Source organism: Mesoplodon mirus (assembly GCF_964341445.2).
Source record: "Mesoplodon mirus genome assembly, chromosome: 5".
In the NCBI taxonomy this organism is placed as follows: Eukaryota; Metazoa; Chordata; class Mammalia; order Artiodactyla; family Ziphiidae; genus Mesoplodon; species Mesoplodon mirus.
This window is the reverse complement of record NC_138980.1, coordinates 138,669,502-138,695,249: the sequence shown is the minus strand read 5'-3', so window position 1 is coordinate 138,695,249 and position 25,748 is coordinate 138,669,502. Positions and strand designations below refer to the sequence as shown.

At 37.5% G+C, this 25,748-nt stretch overlaps 1 protein-coding gene and 1 pseudogene across 2 annotated transcripts in view; both read left to right on the top strand.

The window, feature by feature from the left end:
• RAB3C (RAB3C, member RAS oncogene family) overlaps window positions 1-25,748 on the top strand; it is a gene marked incomplete at both ends in the record, with an annotated part of 314,166 nt that overhangs the window by 75,191 nt on the left and 213,227 nt on the right. The gene's annotated exons all lie outside the window — the stretch shown is intronic.
• LOC309804915 (pre-mRNA-processing factor 40 homolog A-like) lies at window positions 3,227-5,975 on the top strand (annotated as a pseudogene). The gene is made up of 2 exons: window positions 3,227-3,745; window positions 3,842-5,975. The product of its transcript is annotated as a pre-mRNA-processing factor 40 homolog A-like (transcript).

Here is a 25,748-nt window from a genome sequence, read left to right as displayed (position 1 = left end):
CATTCCCCTCCTGAGGGTCCTAACCACCTGTGTGGGGAGTCTGACATTTCAAGGCACACAGAGTCTTCATAATTCCCTGGGCTTTCTGGACTCATCACTGTCACTCTCCCCCACACCTGACACAGGCTCCTGGCCTCTCCTTCCTTACTGTCTCTCTCTTAGCCTCCCTTCAACGAAGAGGTATTTCCATCCCCTCCTCATCAGAATCTGCCTGGCCAATATTACTTTTTCAGGAAACTCAGAACCCTGTTAGCCAAAGTAATGAACACATCTCTGCTAAAATGTCTTAATGGTCTGCCCATCCCAGACAGTGCCTTTGTCTGACAGCTGGAGACAGGTGAAGATAAAACCTTAGCTCAAAAAGCAGCACACTCTTGTTCTTTCAAGCACTACAGTGGCATCAGACTACACTCTTCCTCCCCTGTCTCTGACAGGCCCTGATTTCTTTCCTGCCTTCCCAATTCCCTGCCTTTCTGTTTATAATTTACAATTTATATGCAAAGAATTTTCAGCATCTGACCATTACAAACTGAAAAAGATTGTGTAATCTCATTCTTGGAACCCTAATTAGGTGCATTTAAAACCTCAACTCATGTAGCCAGCGACATTTTAAATGAACAGGTATAAAATAGTGGCTTTGCACCGGTTCACATTTTCTTAAATGTGACACGAGGATTTCTAACTCTGATCTCCATTCAAATTTAAGGTGCAAGATTCATCTTGTACTAGTGATTTAGAAAACGGACGATTCTTGCTAAATTCTTAGTAATATCAGGTAAGAGAGCGAAGATCAGAGTCTAGGAAGAAAGAGAGGAAGCAAAACAGGAAAATATGGTGGGAGTACAAGAGAGAGGTTATGGGGGAGGGAAGGCTGGTACAGTTAGACAGCAGAGGAGCAAACAGTAAAAGTTAAGAGAACCAAATGTAAAACTCTGGGTTTTGAATGAAGAATGAGGAATGATAAAGAATGGATTTAGCAAGAAATATAGTAACTCCAGTTGAGTCAGGAGTTTTAGATACATGTGATAATTGGCATGTGTGTGCTAAACAGGATCAACTCTGCATCCACATATAATGAAATCTTTCATACCTCAGTTTAATCAGCTTCCATAATTATGGTTATAAATTATAACTGGAGATGCTACTGCTGGAAGAAGAAATATGGCCATATTTGTTAAGCTGCCATTTATTATCATCTCTGAATTTCGTGTAGCTGTGTTTTCGTAGATGGTTTGAGGACCGGTGTTAACAACTGTGATTCCCCTATGAATTACTGAAAATGGCTAGGGAATCCTTGACACCCACTTTGAAAATCACTTCCACATCATTCTTGTACCTTCCATTCTGGAAAAGACTAATCTCCAAGACAAAGAAAAAAAGGAAAACTCAGAACTGAAATAGAGAACAGCTTTGAATGTTTGGATTAAGCAGGATTACTCATGATCCAGAGGGATCACTTTTTTGGAGCCTAAATTAAATTGGGCGTTTGGTTCCACAGGAGCTGGGTAATGTCTTTGCTTTGTAGTTTGAATCAAATTCTGTCTATAATATGTCACTGATATGGGGATGTTAAACTTAGGCAAATCAGACCCTCCTTAAAACCAGATTGTTTCCTGTCACCGTGTAATCTGCTGGATCAGCCATAGTAGCAGTGACCGCAAACCTCTGATACAAACTATGTCACATCATAGAGGTTTTTTTTGTTGTTGTTGTTTGTTTGTTTGTTTGTTTTTTTGCGGTACGCAGGCCTCTTACTGTTGTGGCCTCTCCCATTGCGGAGCACAGGCTCCGGACATGCAGACTCAGCGGCCATGGCTCACGGGCCCAGCCACCCCGCGGCATGTGGGATCTTCTCGGACCAGGGCACAAACCCATGCCCCCTGCATCGGGCAGGCGGACTCTCAACCACTGCGCCACCAGGGAAGCCCCATCATAGAGTTTTGAGATGCAAATGTTGGTCTTTACGAGCTCTGGTCTCGTACCATTGACCACTTTCTTAATTATGACTGACACTGACTGTTTTTCTAGATTCCTGTTTATTTTGTGTGTTTTCTGTCACCATTAAATAAGTCAATAAATGAGGCTGTCAGTAATTCTTTAGATCAGTTATCTTCAAAGTGACAGGGGTGATGGGAGATGGTAGAGGTAGCATTCACTCCAGGGGGTGTACAAGATAATACATTAGCAGTAAATATTAGAAAATGTATTTATGGCTTTAAAATTTAATTTATGTATATGTTTCCATATACATAATACATTGGTACAATAGTACAGTATATACTATGTTATACATGTTATACATGCTATTATATGTGTTTGTGTGTGTGTAAAAACAAAACTATACATTATGAAGAATTTTGATTTTAATCCCAGGGCATTGAATTAATTATTCGTGCACTCCATGAACAATTTTTAGTCTGTATTTTGTGCCCTGCACTATGCTAGGCGCTGAGGATACAATTGTTAACAAAATAAATACAAGTCCTCCATTCAAAGCTTACAGTCTACTTGGAATAGTAGTTCTCAGGGTGATGAATATAAGCTTATAACAGAGGAGCTTGGCTTAGTCCAGGGGTGGGAGTTATCAAGAAAGCCTCCTGACTTCTTATTCTTTTATAGTTTTCCTTGGAAATTGGAATATATTTTATAATATCCTCGAATTGTCCCATAAAGTGTAGTTTCCACAATCAGTTTATATTCCTAAAAAAAGGGAAAGTGAACTTTTCTGTCATAAAACAATTTTATATGTTTTCTTTTCTCCATCGCCTACTGTAGAGGTGAAATTGTTATTATATGAGCTGCTGAGCTGGAAGAAGGATCATATCTAAGGTCAAGCATGGCCCAGAGGTACAGTCATTCCACTGGGAAATAACAGGAGAGATGCAGTGAATGATACATTGTGACTTGCATTTCCAAACCTCTGGGACTGGTATGCACACACAGGCGTACACACCCCTGCAGAGCTACATATGGAATAGTTAGGGGATTTTTTCCTTGGTAAAGAAGAAAAACAAAGAGAAAAGATGAAACAAGTTTGCTGAAATTTATATGAACTTTTGAGTATTAAACATCTAAGTTTGATTAAAAAATAATTAAAATTTTAAATGAAAACAACTTTTAATAAAATACATGTCCTTCAAAAATCAGGTAACATTTTAGTTTAAAATTATTCTAATAGGTCTCTAATAGGTGGCTGGGGATGGAAGCTGAGCATGGAGGCCTTATGATGGGGCACCCTGGCATTTATTATGCCCCAGTGGGAATGCATCCTATGGGTCAGAGAGTGAATATGCCTCCTGTACCTCATGGAATGATGCCCCAAATGATGCACCCAATGGGAGGACCACCAATGGGAAAAATACCTGGAATGATGTCTTCAGTAATGCCTGGAATTATGATGTCTCATATGTGTCAGGCTTCCATGCAGCCTGCCTTTACTGCCAGGAGTAAGTAACATGGATGTAGCAGCAGGTACAACACCCGGTGCAAAATCAACGTGGACTGAACATAAATCACCTGACGGAAGAACCTACTATTGCAATACTGAAACAAAACAGTCTATTGGGGAGAAACCAGATGATCTTAAAAGTCCTTCTGAGCAACTTTCATCTAAATGCCCTGGAAGCAGTACAAATCTGACTCTGGAAAGCCTTCCTATCACAATTCTCAAACAAAAGAATCCCGCTGGGCCAAACCTAAAGAACTTGAAGATCTTGAAGGATCCGAGAATACCATTGTTGCTGAAGTCTTATTACAAAATCAAGCCTGCACACAATGATCAAAGCTGAAGAAAGCATATTACAAAATCAAGCCTGCACACAATGATCAAAGCTGAAGAAAGCATATTACAAAATCAAGCCTGCACACAATGATCAAAGCTGAAGAAAGCAGTAAACACGAGTGCGCCATAACATCAACAGCCCCAGTTCTTACAACAGAAATTCCAACCACAGTGAGCACCATGGCCACTGCCGCTGCAGCCAATGCCAGTGCTTCCACCTCTGCCTCCAGTACTGTCGGTGGAACTGTTCCAGTTGTTCCTGAGCCTGAGGTTACTTCGATTGTTGCTACTGTTGTAGATAATGAAAATACAGTAACAGTTTTGACTGAAGAACAAGCACAACTTACTAGTACCCCTGCTGTTCAGGAACAAAGTGTTGAAGTGTCTAGTAATATGGAAGAAATATCTAAGCAGGAAACTGTAGCTGATTTTACTCTAAAAAGGAGGAGGAAGAAAGCCAACCGGCAAAAAAACACATATACTTGGAATACAAAGGAGGGGGCAAAGCAAGCATTTAAAGAATTATTGAAAGAAAAGCGGGTGCCATCTAATGCATCATGGGAGCAAACTACGAAAATGATCGTTAATGATCCATGATACAGTGCTTTAGCAAAGTTGAGTGAAAAAAAAAGCAGGCCTTTAATGCTTATAAAGTTCAGACAGAGAAAGAAGAAAAAGAAGAAGCAAGCTCCAAATACAAAGAGGATAAGGAATCCTTTCCGCGTTTTCTTGAAAATCATGAGAAAATGACTTCCACAACTAGATACAAAAAAACAGAGCAAACGTTTGGAGAGATGGAAGTCTGGAAGGCAATATCAGAACGTGATCATCTTGAAATCTCTGAAGATGTTTTATTCTTTCTTTCAAAAAAAGAAAAGGAGCAAGCAAAGCAGTTGCAAAAGAGAAATTGGGAAGCCTTCAAAAACATACTTGACAACATGGCTAACGTGACATACTCTACTACTTGGTCTGAAGCCCAGCAGTATCTGATGGATAATCCAACTTTTGCAGAAGATAAAGAATTACAGAACATAGATAAAGAAGATGAGTTAATTTGCTTTGAAGAACACATTCGGGCTTTAGAAAAGGAAGAAGAAGAAGAAAAATAGAAGAGTTTGCTTCGGGAAAGGAGATGACAGCATAAAAACAGAATCTTTTCAGATATTTTTAGATGAACTGCATGAACATGAACAACTGCATGCTATGTCATCTTGGATGGAATTGTATCCAATAATTAGTTCTGACATTAGATTCACTAATATGCTTGGTCAGCCAGGATCAACTGCACTTGACCTTTTCAAGTCTTATGTTGAGGATCTTAAAGCATGTTATCATGATGAGAAGAAGACAATAAAAAACATTCTAAAGAATAAAGGATTTGTAGTTGAAGTAAATACTACTTTTGAAGACTTTGTGGCAATAATCAGTTTGACTAAAAGATCAACCACATTAGATGCAAGAAATATTAAGTTGGCTTTCAATAGTTTACTAGAAAAGGCAGAAGCCTGTGAACCTGAAAGAGAAAAAGAGGAGGCTTGGAAGATGAAACGAAAAGAATCTGCATTTAAGAGTATGTTGAAAAAAGCCACTCCTCCAATAGAATTGGATGCTCTCTGGGAAGATCATGAATGTCAACATCATCATTCAAAGAATAAGAAACATTCTAAGAAATCTGAAAAACATCACAGGAGTCACTCCCGCTCTCAATCAGGGTCGGATTCAGATGATGACGACAGCCATTCAAAGAAAAAAGACAGCGATCAGAGTCTCGTTCTGCTTCAGAACATTCTTCTAGTGCTGAATCTGAGAGAAGTTATAAGAAATCAAAAAAAAAAAAATAAGAAGAAAAGCAAGAAGAGAAGACAAATCTGACTCTCCAGAGTCAGATGCTGATCAGGAGAAGGATAAAAAAGAAAAAGACCGGGAAAGCGAAAAAGACAGAACTAGACAAAGATCAGAATCAAAACACAAATCACCTAAGAAAAAGACTGCAAAGGATTCTGGTAATTGGGATACTTCTGGCAGTGAACTGAGTGAAGGGGAATTGGAAAAGCACAGAAGGACCCTTTTGGAGCAACTGGATGATGATCAATAAATTATACCAAATATGTTTACAGTATGATTTAAAATCTAATTCAGACCAGGGATTCTATTTTAAGTTCAATTGAAATAACACTGGGTTTTAATTATATCACAGAAAAAAAAAGTGCATTTACATATTGTTATTGTGGACTTTATAAAAGCAAAGGAAATTGAAAATAACTTTTGATTCTGTATCACAAATCATATTTTCATACAGTCATAACTGTCTGTGACCCTTTCATAGGGCACTGCAGAATGGATTAAAGGTGGCAATTTACTGATAACTGCAGGTGTCTCTACTTGGTTCTAAAGTCTAAATCATGAGGTGATTTGATTTACTTTATACAAGTTGGATTTTGAAGATATAATGAAAGATTTTTAATATCTAGTAGTACAAAAAAAGCACCAGCAACAAATAAAACTGCTTTTTTGTGCACTATCCAGCTGGTTAAAGCCAATATGATCTTTTACGGTGAACTCAGAAATAGGTGTTCTTAATGGAAACCTGGTAGACCCTTAACTATAGTGGTGTTATTGAGCACTACTATAATAAAGCCACAATTATTTTTTATGTCTTCTTCTTGGATTGATCCCTTTATCATTATGTAGTGTCCTTCTTTGTCTCTTGTAATAGTCTTTGTTTTAAAGTCTATTTTGTCTGATATGAGAATCGCTACTCCAGCTTTCTTTTGATTTTCATTTGCATGGAATATCTTTTTCCATCCCCTCACTTTCAGTCTGTATGTATCCCTAGGTCTGAAGTGGGTCTCTTGTAGACAGCATATATACAGGTCTTGTTTTTGTATCCATTCAGCCAGTCTATGTCTTTTGGTTGGAGCATTTAATCCATTTGCATTTAAGGTAATTATCGATATGTATATTCCTATTACCATTTTCTTAATTGTTTTGTGATTGTTATTGTAGGTCTCTTCCTTCTCTTGTGTTTCCTGCCTAGAGAAGTTCCTTTAGCATTTGTTGTAAAGCTGGTTTGGTGCTGCTGAATTCTCTTAGCTTTTGCTTGTCTGTAAAGGTTTTAATTTCTCCATCAAATCTGAATGAGATCCTTGCTGGGTAGAATAATCTTGGTTGTAGGTTTTCCCCTTTCTTCACTTTAAATATGTCCTGCCATGCCCTTCTGGCTTGCAGAGTTTCAGCTGAAAGGTTAGCTGTTAATTTTACGGGGATTCCCTTGTATGTTATTTGTTGTTTTTCCCTTGCTTCTTTTAATATTTTTTCTTTGTATTTAATTTTTGATAGTTTGATTAATATGTGTCTTCATGTGTTTCTCTAAATACATTTAAAAAAGGCTATTGTGAGGGCATTATTTTGAGATGATGTTTAAAAAGTTAACATCAAATCAAATTGTAAATTAGCTTAAATATATTGCCTTAAGGACCTGATAAAGAATGTGCCACCAAACCTTAAGTGATGGTTGCAATATCCTTGTCTAAAACAAATCAATGTTGACTTAAACAATTTTTTTTTTTTTTTTTGGTGGTATGCGGGCCTCTCACTGTTGTGGCCTCTCCTGTTGTGGAGCACAGGCTCCAGACACGCAGGCTCAGCGGCCATGGCTCATGGGCCCAGCCGCTCCGCGGCATGTGGGATCTTCCCGGACTGGGGCACGAACCCGTGTCCCCTGCACCGGCAGGCGGACTCTCAACCACTGCACCACCCAGGAAGCCCCTTAAACGATTTTTTTAACAGTTGTCTTTTTTTTTTTTTTTTACAATCTGATCTTTCTCTTGCTTTTTTTCATTGAGGAAGTCTTTTACCTTCCCTACTCACTAAGAAGTACTGACTTCGTGGTGCGCATTCTAAAGCAGTTCTGATATGAATATTTTTGTACATTTTTATCAATTATTATATCTCTTCTAGTGAAAAAAAATGCTCTAATAAAAGGGTTATTAAGCATTGTCCTATGCCTAAAATATGGTTCCTTATATTTCTTTATATCAGTCATAAACAGATAAATTGAGTCATAAATATCTTAAATGATTATTTTATTTGCATGGTAAACCAGAGGATGAATTGAGTATGAAATGTAATAAATGATGAATAAATAATGAACTTTTTTTGAACACCAATTCACATAGTTTCTCTTTTACGTGTATGTGAATTATATTCTCTTTTAAAAAACATGGAGTAGACCAAATGGAAAATAGATAACTAGTGCGAAGCAGCCACAGAGAACAGGAGATCAGCTCGGTGCTTTGCAACCACCTAGAGGGGTGGGATAGAGAGCGTGGGAGGGAGACGCAAGAGGGAGGAGATATGGGGTATATGTATATGTATAGCTGATTCACTTTGTCATAAAGCAGAAAATAACACACCACTGTAAAGCAATTATACTCCAATAAAAATGTTAAAAAAATATATGGAGTAGTAGTTTTTGTTGATTTTCCTTTTGCAGTATTCTCTTGGCTTTTTCCTGTGTTTATTATTCCATACAAATTTAATTTTGCTTAAAATAGCTTTATCATTTTTATAATGATTATAAATGTTTATTATAAACAGTTGAAACAATGCAAATATAGTCAAAGAATATAAAAATTATCAAAAATCTTATCCCATGCCTATGAGAATATAATAATTATTATTTTATAGCATATTCTTCTAGACCTTTCTCTATACATTTATAGATGTATAGAAGTAGGTAAACAGTCTTATATAAATGGCATCATGTTACAGATTACTCTTTAATCTTCCATCATAGTCATTAATATTTCATATGTATAAAACCTATTTCATATATAAAATGATTTTAATTTTTTGTCATGTATTGCTATTTTTTCCAATATCTCTTTTATTATTTAATTTTCCACAAATAATTAATATGTTTAGAAAGTACTAAACTTCTGTGTTTCCTTTTGGTAATTTTATCTTTGCTTTGTACATTTAAATCTTTGATTCATATAAAAGCTATTCTGGGAAAGGATAGAGGGATCCAGGTCTTTTTTTTTTCAAAGATACTAGCTTGTCCAAGTCCATTGATTCAATAATCATTTCTCCCCTATTGTTTTGGATTGCCATATTTGCTTTTCCATTATATATTTGACTAGATTTCTATACAAAGCTTCCATTGATCTGTTTAATCCTGTCCCAGTACATTGGTTTTAATTACTCTGGCTTTAGAATACATTCTTAAATCTGGAAGGATACTTTCTTGCTCTATACTCTTTATTGTTCAAAATTTTCCTTTATTACTCTTCCAGATATACTTTAGAAAAATTCTGATAACTTGTAAAATGAAATAATATTGGGGTTTTATTTTGGTCACATTGAATTTATGGACTGATTCAGGGAAAATTTATAGTTTCACAATATTGAGTTCTTACTTACAGTAAAGAAAAAACGTTGACTCTTCATTTATGCAGTTTTTACATTGCACTCTTCAGTAGTGTTGCATAATATTCCCTATACAATATCTTCACACTTCTCTTCAAATTTATTCCTAGATATTTCAAGATTTTTATTGTTAGAGTGAGTTGGAACTTTACTTTTCACTTGTAAATTTCTGTTTCTTTAGAAAAGGTGTCAATTTTTATTGGTTTATAAGGGTCTTTTTTGTTTTTTCAAAACAAACAACTCTTTATTGAAGTATAGTTGATTTACAATGTTGTGTTAGTTTAAGGTGTACAGAAAAGTGATTCGGTCAGACATATATATATATTCTTTCTCAGATTCTTTTACATTATAGTTTATACAAGTTACTGAATATAGTTCCCTGTTCCATGCAGTAGATCCTTGTTTTTTATCTATTTTATAACTAGTAGTGTGTATCTGTTAATCCCAAACTCCTAATTTATCCCTTCCCTTGTCTTTCCCCTTTGGTAATCATAAGTTTGTTTTTTATGTCTGTGAGTCTATTTCTGTTTTGTAAATAAGTCCATTTGTATCATTTTTTTAGATTCCACATATAAGCGATATCATATGATATTTGTCTTTCTCTGATTTACTTCACTTAGTATCATAATCTCTTCTAAGGATCTTCTTTTTTTTTTGCCGTTATTATTTAAAATTGATATGGGTGAGCTTTTATTGTAAGTCTGGAAGAAAAATTGCAGATCATTACTTATGCATTATAAGTGTTTTTAGTATATTTATAAAACAAGTATACATAATGAACAAAGGTATGGAAAAATAGTTTCTCTAAAAAGTATCAATAAGTTAAGTTTTAAATATACATAAAATTATGAAACACCAAGATGAAAGAGAAATATTATATGTATTCACAATTTTACCGATGTAAGGAGGAATATTGAGTTTGGGAAATATTTCCTGTTAACAAATCAACACCTCCCAAGAAGAATAATCTTCAGCAGCCTGAAGAAATGAAGGGAAAATGAAAGGCAATGATCTGGGGAGGTGGTGTGAGACTACATTGTGAAAGATGGTTAGAAGTTTGGAATCTGAAGGTAGAACAACAGGTTCTGGTGAGTGGTTAAAGAGAGAATGAGAGTGAGAAAGGAAAACTGCAAGACTTCTGCTTGGGGAGCCTGGTGGGTTACCGTGTCATGGGATGAGATAAGTAGTACAAGAGATAACTGAGTTTTGTGTGGGTCACGTTGACTTGGTGGTTGGTGATGAGGTGGTGATAAGACATTTACTTGGTGAGGACCATTGGAACACTTGATAGAGAAGGGAACTGGTGACAAATTTAGACATCATTCGCCTTTAGGTGGTAGATGAAGTCACGGAAAGATAAACTTTATCCTAATTGAAAGAAAAATTATGACAGAGTTTTGTGCATATTAAGTTCCATAGTCTTCAGTTTACACATAATCTATTTAGGGTGCCTGTTATTCATACAATGACCACAGCCTGAAGAATAGACAAAGCATTTTAGATGAAATGACCGGAAATGAAACCCCAAACTATAAAAATTCATATTTTCTGACTTTCTAAGTTAATGTTTTCTGCATTTGCTTCTCCCTCTTTTTTTGCCCTGATTTCTTCTGCTTGCTCTTTTTGTTAGACGAACTAGCTTAGTCTAAGCATTTGATTTTAAAGCTTAGAGCAATTTAAGGTTTCCAAAGAATTCTTAGATCCACTGTTGGACCATAATATGTCATGTAGGCAATAAAGGATTGCTTGGAGAGTGCAATTTGCCCAAAGGAAATCGTTTTTAACAGCAGATAATAAAAGGGTTTTCAAGGATTTATAGGTTCTTTCCGGGGAGCACAGCAAGTTGGAATATATTTTAAACTGAGAAATAAGAAGAGTTTCCAAAAGAGTTTAATTTTACCCTATGAGATTCAAATCCAACTTTTCAAATCACTTTTTTTTTTTTTTTTTTTTTTTTGTGGTACGTGGGCCTCTCACTGTTGTGGCCTCTCCCGTTGCAGAGCACAGGCTCTGGACGCGCAGGCTCAACGGCCATGGCTCACGGGTCCTAGCTGCTCCGCGGCATGTGGGATCTTCCCGGACCGCGGCACGAACCCGTGTCCCCTGCATCGGCAGGCGGACTCTCAACCACTGCGCCACCAGGGAAGCCCTCAAATCAGTTTTATGACAGAGTATATATGTCTGATTATGCTGTTCATAGTTGTAATCTAACTGTTTTAAGTCATAGGAACAGTTTCTACTACAGAGAGTACTTACATAATTAATTACAGTTACTATTCAAAATTTCAGATGAAATCTTCAGTCTTAGATGAGAAAATATTTTAGGAAATCCTCATTGTGATGAAAAACCATTAAAAGGCAAACTGCATAAAGCAAGCAATAGTGAAATCCCTTCATGTCATGTTACTTCTCTCTCTTTCTAATGTCTTTCAAAATCGCATTAAAAAATCTTTGAATTAAATGTTTTTCCACAAATGTGTAAATTTGTTTCATAGTAATGATTGAGAAGCATTTGTTCATTTATCCTTTCATTCCACAAATACTTATTGTCTACTGTGTCCCAGGTGCTGTGCCAGGGGTGGGGATATGAAACACAAAAACCTCAGAGAGCTGATGTTCTTGTGGGTGAGACAAACAATACTAAGTAATCAAATATGTAAGTATAGAAATATACACATTAATTTCAGGTAGTGATAAGCAAATTACACATATATGCACATAAAATATGTGTAATATATAATTTATAACTATATATAATATATACAATATAAACATATACATAATTTCTTTAAAGGTAGATGTCATATGTGTAATAAACCTAGTTTGTGTAAAACCCATGGGGAAAAAAAGTTGTTTTAAGCAAGGGAGAGGCCACTAGAATGAAAGTTAGTTAACTGTGTTTCAAAGTGATAGTTCCAGAATTAGTGACAGAGGGGGACACTGGGAATCACTGCACAATTAAAAATAGAGAGAAAGAAACAGAAAGCTTGGGAAGAAAAAGAACTGCTTTGTGTGTGTCTATTATGTTGCAGGTATAGTAATGGACAATTTACTTATGTCAGTTTATTTAATCCTCCCAACAAAACTCGATGAAATAGCATATCTCCATCTTAACGTAGGATAAACTAAAACCTGAGAGGCCAAGTGACTTCCCCGAGGTCTACCTAGTAAATAAGTGTGAATTTGAGATTTAAACTCCAGCTTCCTTATGTATTTACCACAGTGAGCGCTAGAGGAAAGGACTGTAGTTTAGGGATGAGAACCTTACTTTTAAAAATAAGTAGAATATTATTTAGCAGCCTACTAAAAATTCTTCCATGGTTAATGCATATATTAAAATCCCCCTGTTGGTTGCATCACTTATCTCTTGCTGCCTAACACACCATGTTAAAGCTTAGTGGCTTAAAACAACAAAAATTTATTTAGCCTACTATTCTCTGGGTCAACAGTTTGACTCAGCTGGGTGGCTCTTCTGAGCATTGAGTTTTGATCATATTTTCTCACATCTGTGGTCAGCAGCAGAGAGGCTTTACTTCTGAGGTTGACTGGCTGTTTGCTGGGCAGTGGGACAATGGGGCTGTTGGGCCACATGTATCTTATCATCCAGCTGGCTAGCTTGGGTTTGTTTACATGTTACCTTGACAGTTTCAAGAGAGGGAAGAAGCATACAGACCTCTTGAGACCTAGACTCAGAACTCGCATATCATTACTTCAGTCATATCTATTGGCCAAAGCAAGTCAGAAGATCAGCCCAGATTCAAAGGAGAGGGAAAATAACTGCCATATTGTGATAGGAGAAGCTGCAAAGTTATAAAAGGGTCATGCAGACAGGTAGGTTTGAAGAATTGTGGCTATTTTGCAATCTACCACATAGGCAAAAATGTGAGTTAATTGCATAGAAAAATAATTCTTAGTATTGCTTTTTGAAGTCCATACACATGTATGTATTTTTATGAATGTATACATACACATACATGTATTATATAAGTATTTCCCTATAAGATATTTTATTTCAGATGAATAAGTATAGTGAATTGAAATTATGTCTCTTCTTTTTGAAGGGGTAATGTCTTCACTACATATAATATTTTCTTTGGTCCCTTTTGAGAATTTATGCCTGTCCCATAGTAAACTCTCAACAAATATTTGGTGAATAATCCTTTCCAGGCTTTATGTAATCTTTTTCTTCCTTTAGTCCCAGAGAGTAAGAAGCAATCATCTCTTCTTATATCACTCATGTTTGCCAGTGAGGGAGATGACAGGACTTTTTTCCTAGATAACACATAGTTTACCCCTCCAGAGTCTGTGGTGGACAGGACCATTTAGTTATACCATGGGTACTCATAATGAAGAACAATTAGTCTACTATTTACTCTGGCAGAACCAAGCCTCATTTCCCCAGCTGGCTTTTTTATAGGAAAAAAATATTAGATTTTCAAAGAAATAATAAAATTAATTATTGCCAATATTAGATTTTCAAAGAAATAATAAAGTAATTCTTGCCAATATTAGATTTTCAAAGAAATAATAAAATTAATTCTTTCTCAAGCAGCTAGAAATTGGTTCTAATTCACTGGCCACTGATTTCATGATGATCACCTCTTTCCTTAAGTTCTTAATACGGTAATTACCTTGGGATGCAAAAACCAAAAAGGAAACAAACAAACAAAATAATATTCTGCCTCTATCTCTGCAAGGTAGACAAGTATAAACATATTATAAGGTTCCCTTAAACCTGTAAGATTTTAGTAGTCCATTATAGAAATTCTAATTGTTATGCCTTGCCTGGGATTTGAAAAGTAAGAGACGATATGGTCCCTGAGACTGACTCTTACTAACGGTATACTTATCCCTCTACCCATCCATCTGCTACCCCACCCCAGCCTATACAGAAACAACAATAAAATAAGGAAGTAAATGGTTCTTCAAAGATCTCTGGCTGTGTTTTCCTGGAGTTGGGTCTGTGAATACCAACCCCATTTCATCACACAAATCAGATATGGGAAAGAGACTACATTAGCCAGGGAAATTAATAACACTATAGACCAACCCTAATATCATAGTGACAATGTAATACAGTTTTTTTCTTGTGGTTATTTATTTCTTACGTTATGGTCTGAATCAAGTTGGGTAGCTCCTCTGTGTAGCCCTCCTTGAAGCACAAAGCCTAGGCTTCTTCCGTCTTTTAAGTCTACCATCTTGGATTCCTTTATGTTTAACTCTAAGGAAAGGAGAGACTGCATGGAGAAAGCACACACACTCTTACCTGCCATGGATAGGGCTCACTTCCCTCACATTCCACTGGTAAAACTGAATCGTAGGACCCATCTAGAATGGATGATTGGGGTTGGGGGAGTATAGAGGAATACCAACAACCTCTGACTCAGGGAGGTATTCAGAGAAACTTGATTAACATGCACTATCAAAATTAAAACATTATAATGTTCATGTCCCCCTAAAATTCATCTCTTATTTCAACATCCCATTAAAGCCTTAATTTTGGGAATATTTCATTTCCTTCATGAAATAAGCAATAGGGTTTTCGTTAGCATGTGAAAGAACAAAAGGTAAAGTATACCTTAAAGGACAGTCATGTCTCATGGGTTTTTCATTAGAATTTTGCTACCTGCAGCAAATATCATTCTATTCAGAGAAATAAACAAGTTCAATAACTGGAAATGAATGCATCTGAATATCATTTGGAATCATGTGTCCATCTTACTTTTTTTTCTTGCCATGTTATTTCTAATACACATACCCATGTTAATTAGACATGTACTTTACATCCATAGCAAAACAGTTTGTATCAACTCCAAAGAATTATTAATTTCTTGGGACCAAACACTGGCTACTTAAAACCATTTTTGTGCACACCTTTTTTTTGTATTTACCGTTGTACTCTTGACTAAGCCACTCTAATAATTCAAGTGTTAAAGACACATCTGAGCAAGTGGGGCTGCAGCTGACTGATTGGGTAAACCCTAGATGAGACAGATCTAAGTTTTTTTTAATGGATGTAATAAGTTTTATTTGGATATATTCAGTATAATTTTTTTATTGAAGTGTAGTTGATTTATAATGTGTTAGTTTCAGGTGTACAGCAAAGTGAATCAGTATACATATATAAATATATTTCTTTTCAGATTCTTTTCCATTATGGTTTATCATAGGATATTGAATATAGTTCCCTATATATAGTAGTGTGTAGAGACAGATCTGACTTTGATCAAACACATGAGAGCTGTCTTTTGGTTGGTGACCTGACTACACCCAGTGGGTGGCAATGCTTGAGAAGCCAGGGGCAGTGCCAAAAGAGAGGTCTTTCAGAAGATTAAAGGGACACTAGTTAAATCCATTAACCCTATTCTTTTTTTTTTTTTTTTTTTGCTTTTCATTGGTTTATTGGTTCAACAAGATTTCTTAAAAATGTGTCTTCTTCTGGACTTTCATAGAACTTTATTAACTTTTCTCTGTAATAATATATTGATATAAGTTCTTATGTTCTTACTACACTCTAAGGCCTTTGAAGACACTAACCATTTTATCTCAGTATTTTTCCCAATTTTTGATATATATCATCTATGAGAAGACTGTATCATTAACCCTATTCTTGAAAGTTGCTAATTGCCAGAATTATAGGCCCTGTATCTTTCCTCCTGCCCACCCCCCAGCTTCCTGTGAATGAATGTTCATATTACAATATCATGAATGCACCACAGAGGAAGAGATGGACAAAAGTGTAAGAGAACAAAATGGGGTGAACAGTGGTAAAAGCAAAAAGAAGCTAGAATATCAATCATTTTCTAGTGTGAGCAGGAAGAGATTTGGCAGAGGTGACCGATCAGGGAGGAAATGTCGAATCTCCAGCTGCTCTTCCTCTCCCATATCCCGAATCCCCACTTGATGGAATCAGGTCAGGAATGACAAGATTTTTGTTAGGGGAAGGAAAGGCTGCTTGTGCTTAGTCTTTTATATCTAAAAAGCCCCTGGAGGGGACGGCCTGTAGTTTCATTTTCTCTTTTACTGGGTTGGGAGGGAAAGGATATTGTGCCCTTGTCTTGGAAGTCATTTGACTCTGGAAGGGGCAGAATGGAACCTAGGGCAGAGAAGGCAGAGCTGCCTATAACCAATTTGCTCAAGGCCAAAGGAGACGGGGAAGAAAGAGGCAGAAATTCAGGGGAGTGTCTTTGTTCAATAATAAAAGTTATGATTGCAGAGTTTTCTTTGTGCTGGTTTCTCTCATAGAACATGTTGAATTAGGCTTGTGGCCGCTTCAGAATTATCCACTTCTCCTTTGATAGGAGGAGACAATGAAGGAAAAAAATATAATGATATAAATTACATTTATATCCATACGGATAAAATTATTGAGCACCAAGCCAGCTACCTTGATATTAATTCTCATAACAACCCCCTCAGAAAGGTACGAATAAGACAATTCCTCAGCTGAAAAAACAGAAGTTAAATAATTGGTCCATTTGCCATACAGCTTGTAAAAAGAGCTGGGATTCAAATCCAACAAACTAGATGAATCTCAAAACATTATGCAGAGCAAACAAAGCCAGATACAAAAGGGAACATATTGTATGGATCCATTTGTATGAAATCCTAGAACAGACAAAAACTAAGCTATAGTGATAGAAATTAGATGAGGGGTGACCTGGGTGAGGGGTGGGAGTGTCCTGACTTCAAAGGGGCATGAGAGAACTTTTTTGGGATGATGAAGATGCTCTATTTCTTTCTTTCTCCTTCTTTTTCTTTTTCTTTCTTTTTTTCTTTTTTTTTTTTTTGAAGATACTCTATTTCTTGATCGTGGCCATGGTTAAACAAGCATATGTTTATCAAAACTCATTGGACTCTGCAAAAATGGATTTATTTTAATGTATGTAAATTTTAACTCAATAGAATTAAAAAAAAAAAAAAGAGGAAATGATCCTACCAATAAAGCACACTTTCCTCAAAGAGACACTGCCGCAAAGAAGGAATCTGTATGTGTCTGCATAAGGGAAGATGGGATAGAGAATATAAGTGCAGAATCACTGGCTCTTAAAGAAGTAGCTGTTTATGTTTCTTTCATCCGAATCATCCAAATAGTACTTCTGCATTTTTCTAGTCAACAACTGAATGTTTCACTGTATTTAATTAACAGACACTTACTAAAGTTATATCTAAACATGCAGAGTACACAGAGTACAGCATCCATTCTTTTGCTTAATTATTTTTCTTCCTCAAATTAAAACAAAAGCACATTTTGGGGAATTAAAATATTTAGATGATTACTTTCATTTGTACTTATATCTGTAGACATTGTTATGTACAGATAAACATTGTTGACTAATGCTTAGCTTGACTGCAGTAGGAAATGTGGGTTATAAAATTAATGTTAGTTCAGATCAAAAGGACAGTATTAGTAGACCCACCCTTGGCACAGATATTCTGCCTCGTAAACACATTTTACTAAGAGGTTTGAATAAAATTTCATTGTTATTTGTTGGAAAATTAATTTTGCTAAGAGATTAGTTATCTTTCTTCTAAGAACCTCGAGTTTTAAATATTAAAATGTGGGCTTCCCTGGTGGCACAGTGGTTGAGAGTCCGCCTGCCGATGCAGGGGACGCGGGTTCGTGCCCCGGTCCGGGAAGATCCCACATGCCGCGGAGCGGCTGGGCCCGTGAGCCATGGCTGCTGAACCTGTGCATCCGGAGCCTGTGCTCTGCAACGGGAGAGGCCACAACAGTGAGAGGCCCACGTACCGCAAAAAAAAAAAAAAAAAAAAATTAAAATGTAACTCAATTTACTAAGGTGAAATAGAAGGGGAAATATTAACCCAGATATAACTATTAGCTAAAATTAAATGTTACTTGGGCAAAAGATCTGAACAGACATGTCATCAAAGAAGGTGACAAAGAAGGTGTTCAAATGGCTAACAAGAATATGAAAAGATGCTTAACATCATTAATCATTAAGGTAGTCCAAACTAAAACCACAATGGGTTACCACTACACACCTATTAGAATACTAAAGTAACAAATAAAAAAAAATAAAAACAACAGCAAGAAGCTGACAGTGCCAAGTGCTGGTAAGGTTGCTGAGCAACTGAATCTCTCCTGCTGTGATGGTGGGATTTGAAATGGAACAGCCCCTCTGGAAAACAGTGTACCAGTTTCTTGTAAAACTAAACATGTGGCCCAGCAATAGCATTCCTGAGCATTTATCCCAAAGGAAGAAAAACTTATGTTCACACAGAAAACTGTACATGAATGTTCATAGCAGCATTATTCTTAATAGCCCCAAACTGAAAACAAGCCAGATGTCCTTCAGTGGGAAATGGCTAAACAAACTGTAGTTCATGCATACAAGGGGCACTACTCAGCAATGAAAAGGAATGAACCACACACCAACCTGGATGAACCTCCAGGGATATGCTGATTGAAAAAATCAATCCCCAAAGGTCATATACTGTAGGATTCCATTTATATAACATCGTTGAAATAACAAAATTATAGCAATGGAGAACAGATTAGTGGTTGCTAGGGGCAGGGACAGAGGAGGGGGTGGGAAGTGGACATGGCTATAAAAGGGCAATAGGAGACATCCTTGTGGTGCTGGAAATGTTCTGGACTTGACTGTATCAGTGTCAATATCCTGGTTGTGGTGTTGTGTTATAGTTTTTGTAAGGTGTTACCATGGGGGGACACTGGATAAAGAGTACACAGGCTCTCTTTATATTGTCTCTTACAACTACATGTGAATCTAAAATTATTTCAAAATGAAAATTTAATTTTTAAAAAGCACATTAAATCATATAACCCTCCTTTTCAGAATCATTCATTAGCTTCCCATCACACTCAAAACCCAAAAATGCCTCAAAATTACCTCACAGGATTTGCAGGATCTGGCCCCTGGCATCTCCTTCCAGCTCATTTCTTACCATTATTCCTCTAGCTGACTTTGCACCCCACACTTGACTTCTTTCCAATTCTCAAATACTCCAAGGCCCTTCACATCTCAGGCTCTTTGCGCTCCAGCCCTGAAATGCTCTTTTTCCAGACTTTAGAATGACTTACTCTCTCCCTTTGTGCAATTGCTCACAGATCATGTCCTTAATCTCACTTGGTCACTTAATGCCATTTGGCAAAATATCCCCTCCTGCAAGAGGACTTCTCCAACCACTGTATCTAAAAGGACATTTGTGTCCCATTCCCATATCAGTCTCTGTTCTCTGATGCTGCTTAATTTCCCTTTTGGGTATTCTTACCTGACACTACAATATCTTTTTTTTGTTTTCACTTTTTTTGGTGGTAAAATATACATAACATAAAATTTACCATTATAGTATCACTTTTATTTATTTACCACAATGAATAGTAATTAAGTTCCATTAGGGTAGAGCCCACATTTTCCCTACTCACTATTAAATCCCCTGGACCTAGAACAAATATTTGTTAAGTAAACAGTTATTAAATTAATGAATAATTGAGTAAACAAAAGCAATTTGGGAAAGTATACATACCTCTATGAGAGTATCTGTGGGTAAAACTTAACACAAAATCATGATATATTATTTAGTCCTGCCAGGCAGGTAATGCATATTGCTGTTATGGGTTGGGAACGGGGATTAATACATCACAAGTGAGAGAAGAGAGAAATAATACCTGATGGGCATTACTGTTTTACAGAAGATATGGGAATATGATCTACGGAAAAATTTTTGTGTACAAACTTGTTAGCAATGCCTTTCAGTTGCAATAGTTTTTCTAGTTACTTCTTTTAAGCTGTCCTCTTGAGGAATTAGCTGCTATGGACCTCTCTTTATTAGAAGACACTAAAGCTTGGGCCCTGCCTGCAAACAAACTAGTCTTTATGATTGCCAGTATATAGTACCAGTGATTTCACATTGAAGCAGTATAATAATTGGTCGATTAAATGCTCTTCAATCTATGGGCACTCATTTCATTGTTGTTATTTGATTAATTCCTTGATGGACCCTCACTGTGGAAGAATCATCTTCTCTATGCAAGTCCTGGTACTGCTTTTCCTTGAATTATTCAAACTCTGTATTATTCATTTTATATCTTCCTGGTATCCTCAGAATGGCTTGCATTGTATAGGCTTTCCAGAAATGTATTTTAGAATAGAGAAATGAGGGCTTCCCTGGTAGTGCAATGGTTAAGAATCTGCCTGCCAGTGCAGGGGACATGGGTTTGAGCCCTGGTCCGGGTAGATCCCACATGCTGTGGAGCAGCTAAACCTGTGTGCCACAACTACTTAGCCTGTGCTCTAGAGCCCGCGAGCCACAACTACTGAACGCACGTGCCACAACTACTGAAGCCCGTGCGCCTAGAGCCCATGCTCCACAACAAGAGAAGCCACCGCAGTGAGAAGCCTGTTCACTGCAATGAAAAGTAGGCCCCGCTCGCCAAAACTAGAGAAAGCCTGTGTGCATCAACAATGACCCAATGCAGCCAAAAATAACTAACTAACTAAATAAATAAAATTTATATTAAAAAAAAGAATAGAGAAATAAATAAACAAAGGACATTTGATTCCATTTCACATGTTTAGGAATAGGAAACTTTCATAAGCTTATTTCCTCTGAAACCCCATAAAGTCATGAAATGCTAGCCTTCTAGACATTCTTAAGTGAAAGAGTTAATGAGAAATCTGCACGTCCACTGAGGAGCATGGAGGCTAACACCCCTCACTAAATTCTTGAGTGACAGAAAAAAACCTTTTTATTGCCTGCACTGCAAACTCCTCTGGGTTTGCAGCCATAGATTTTTATGAGGAGATGTTGGGCTGTACTCTATTTTAATTCAGTGCTTCTGGCAGGTTCCAACACAGGTGTGAGAGGGTGAATCGCTAAGTAGGCAGCTATGTTTATTCGGTTAGGGACTGTATAGGGTGACATTCGTTGGCCCTCAGGAAATCAGCACAGCCCAATATAATTGACTGCATTTTATTATGTTTGGAATGTTCATGTTTCCCCAAGCCAGCTCTGCTCTGACTATAATTAAACCGAAAATATTCAAAGCATTTTCTGCTTGTAAATGGTAGTTGACAGAGAAGGCAAATAAGCTATTACACTGTCTGAGTGGGTAGCCTGGAGGGTGAGCATCTTTACTTCTGCTAAGTGTTTAGGTTAGAGACATGCTAAAACCCACCTGGAGGACAAAGACAATGTTTCTTGAGTAAGAATTATCTGGAGAGTTTGTTAAAAGCGTGAGGTTCCTGGGCCAATTATACCTCAATAAAGCTGAAAAAAAAAAAAAAAAAAGATTCCTAGGCCTTACACCCAGAGATTCTGATGCCAGACACCCAAGGAGGGTACAGAAAAATTGTATTTCTAACAAGCTCCCAGGTGGTACTGGTCTGCATACCTCATACTTTGGAGCACCCCACCAGGCCAGCCAGAGTTAGCCACGTAACTAGCACTAGAGATGGGAACTGCTGGTATTCCACTTGGCTGCAAGTTAGTTGCAAATCAGCCGGAGGCCTCAGCTGAGGTAGGAGCAGATAGGCCCTCGTCTTCCCCAGGAAGAAACTGCAGCGCCTCTGAAGACAGATGTTGAATGTGATGCTAATTACGTGGGAGCTGACTCACAGGATAATGGAGGTGATTCATGGAAAGTGCTGCTGCAAAACCGAATGGAGACGTGAAAACAAGTGGTGACGTGTGGGGAATGTCAGACCAAAGCCAAAGATTTCTTTTGTTGCCTCTGAACCTTTGGGCATTTTATCTGAAGGAGACAACCCATTGCCATAGAATTGGAAAACAAAGTTATACGATGCCTTTAGATAGACTATATGGTGTGTCAATGCATCGTGGTAATAGCTGTGTCACACCCTCCTGGTTGCTTTCCCAATATCTTTTCACCCGTCCTCCATACCAACAGCACCACAGTATGGTGTTAACTGAAGACAAATGGGATTAGTTTTATACACTATTGATGGCCCTTGCAATGGAGGCAGATTTTATTGAGTGTAGCAATATGTCCAGTTATAAAATTCCATTTCTCAGCTTCCTTTACAGCCACGTTCATCCACATGGCTGAGTTCTAGCAAGAGGGATATGAGCAGACGTCTTCTAGGCAAGCTTCCAGGAATCCTGTTGTTTCCCTGATTTAAAGGAATAAAATGACAGACAGGGCTGCAATAGTGCTCTTTGCCATTCCTCTTCATCCTTTCCTAGAACGTGGTTGTAAGGCTTGAAGATATAGGACCCACCTTTGCAAGCATTAGGATAGAAGCCAAATGGAAAGATGGAAGGATCTGGGACCTTGATGGCATCCTGGAGCTTCCATACCAGCACTGGGCTGCCTACCCCAGGTTTCTACTGTGGAAGGAAAGTATTGGGTTAAGCAGCTGCTTTTGTGTACCTGTTATATGGAGCCAAACAACATTCCTAACAGATGAAATGGGTATCATTTATTGAGAATTTACTATATGTATATGCCAACTACTTCACTAAGAATTGTATATGTATTATATCATCTAGCCTTCATGGCAACTCTATGAGGTATATTGTTCCATTCTATCAAAAGTTTCTAAGGAGAATCAACAGCATTAAGAAAAAGTGCATGTTTAATAATGCCAGTGTAAATCTACTTGGGTAGATTTGAGTCTTATTTATTTTAACCTGGCCCAGCTCCTAAGATAGTCTCCTGACACCTGCTTTATTGTGATATTGTCCTATGCATATTATATTGACTTGTAATTATCAATCTCTACCTCCCACTGGGTTCAAATAAGGTGAAACATCTCTTAAGTGAAACAGTTTTGATTCTTGTAACATGGACATAGACTATGGAGAGACATTGGCTTGATAGAAATGGCTCCACAGTAGATTCTGCCAGTATATAATATAAATTACCCATGCACAAACATTTCATTAATTTTTTTTTTTTTTTTTTTTTTGCGGTGCGCAGGCCTCTCACTATTGTGGCCTCTCCCGTTGCGGAGCACAGGCTCCAGACGCGGAGGCTCAGCGGCCATGGCTCATGGGCCCAGCCGCTGCGCGGCACTCAGGATCCTCCTGGACCGGGGCACGAACCCGTGTCCCCTGCATCAGCAGGCGGACTCCCAACCACTGCGCCACCAGGGAAGCCCCATTAATTTTTTTTTATTACAGCTGCCTACCTTAAAAGCCTGTCGTGCTAAGTCATGTTCCTTCCTTTTCTCTTTAAAGAAAAGTGATTAGAACACTAAGTGGAGTAAATTAACCTGAACCTCAGAGGTAAAGGGAAAAATTAGCTTGCAAAGAAATGGTTCACACTATCTGGAATTTATTTGCAGCTTGGATATGGGGGTGGAAGGTTAGGAGCCTGGGAGATAAATGGAGACTCTAGTTTTAAATTAGATTTTAATGTCAGTCTGGAATTCTAGTTAACCTCAAAATGACTGAAATTTCTTTGGCACTTGAGTGTTTCGCAAAATCATTATTAAAACTCAACTAATAGTTTTAATTCCCCTATATGGAGAGGATCACACAAGTTTACAAAATCATATCTTCTGAATTCACATGAAGTATATAGTTATGACACACAACCAGGATCAAATCATAGAATCATCAAATTTTAAAGACCTCAGGGTATCTAGTTTAATATACCCATTCATATATGAAAACACTATATAGCTAAGAGGTGGGAGTCATTCCTGCTAATATCTAATCCAAGACTAGAATTAGGGGATCCTAAATCTTACTTTAAGATTCTTTCTAGTCCCCCATGGCCTCCTGTGAAAGATTCCCCTGGTATTTTTCTTCCACATTCTAAGTCCCAGTAGATGTGTATAATTTTTTAGCTGTAGGCTCAAGCAACTGATGACTCTCAAGTGTGTCCTTTGTTGTTGAAATCAAATCCCCATCCCTAATGTGGCGTATGATATCATTTCCCCTTGACAGAATTAGAGAAAATCCCACTCTTGAGATGCAACCCCACGTTCCAAGAGCCTGCTCCCCAAGTCACAGCAGACCACACCCAGAGGCTGTTAGAACATGGGGGTGAGTAGTTAGCATGGGGCAAGGGGTGTCCAGCTCACATCCAGCCTGCTTGCTGACAAGCTCCCTCAGCCCCAAATTCGGGGTACAACTGACAGTGATGTTATAAATCCAGGTTCCTAGGTCAGCTGGGGCCTCCCTGGAGGCAGGAGGACCTCCATGTTAGGTGCACTGGCTCAAGAGTCAAAATACCTGGGGTCACATGCCAGCTCCATTGATAACTGGTCCTTAAATTAATCTTGAGCAAGTCGCTTGTCCTCTCTGTGCTTTGATTTTCTCATCTACAAAATGGACCTAACAATATTAACTTCACAGTGTTGAAAAGATCAAATGAATGAATTATGTAAATGTAATCCCTGCTTGATCCTAGCCCTAGGGTCTGTCATGACCCTACATACTGCTCATACAGGCAAAACCAAGGTATGAGTCAACCAAAAACTCATCCTTCAGTTCTCATAAAGACGAACTCTTCCAATTTTTTTTTCATTAACCAACACTTTTTCCATAGGATGATTTGGAGATTTCTAAAGAGTATAATCTTTTTTTGCCCTCACCCTCTTTTGTTTTGAGAATTTGGAGAAGCGGCGACAGGCAGCCATTTATACCATCTGCATGAATATTCCCCAGGAATGCACACATCCACTAATCATTTTTCTACCCCTCTCATTATTCTCAGGACTGGTTTTTTTGACGGGGGTGAGGGGGGAATCATAAAACCTTTTGAGAATCTGATGCAAGCTATTGTCATCTCCTCTCCCACCAGTATTACTATCACATGCACATTCAAACAATTAATATACAATTTCAGAGGTCAGGACACCCCCTGGTGCCTATTCCTGACCCTTTGGGAAGGCCTGTGATAAAGATTCTAAGTCTACATACACTCTTTAAAATAAAAATGTTTCCAAAGGATGGATTAAAAACATTTTTTTTTAAACCTTGGCTCAGATATAATTTGAGGGAAAAAAATTGCTAAACAACAGAAGTGATTTGTTCTCAGCATCTATGGAGAAGACACATTTCTTTTCCACTATCTTTCCCTTTTTGGTGATTTTGGACTTCCTGGGCTGTGCTGAATGTGATAATGTTCTAAGTTAGCCAAATATCTGTTAAAGATCTGCCAAATTTCAAAGCAAAGCTATGTAATTATGCATTTCCAACATAAAAAAGTCAAGGTGCCCAGAAAAATGTGCCTAAAAATGGGGAAATTTTATCAAAGACAAATTATGTATTTATCACCTTAAAATCAGAATTGCAGTTATTTGTTTAAACTCTATGCCTGATGTGTAATTACATGAAAGGAAGTTAAGCAGAAGCCTTATGCCTGCTTTGTGTGACAGCTGGGTCATTTTAATTTTATTGACTACATGTAGAACCTGGCCAACTTCATGGTCAAAGTCAGATTCTGGTCTCATTTCCACTACAGACTCAGTCCAGCTTTGCCCTGATGATTCACAGAGTGCACTTCAGGTGCCATATCTACATAGTCAGTATGGAATGACGTCTATGAAATCAAACTCATGCTAATGCTTTGGCCATC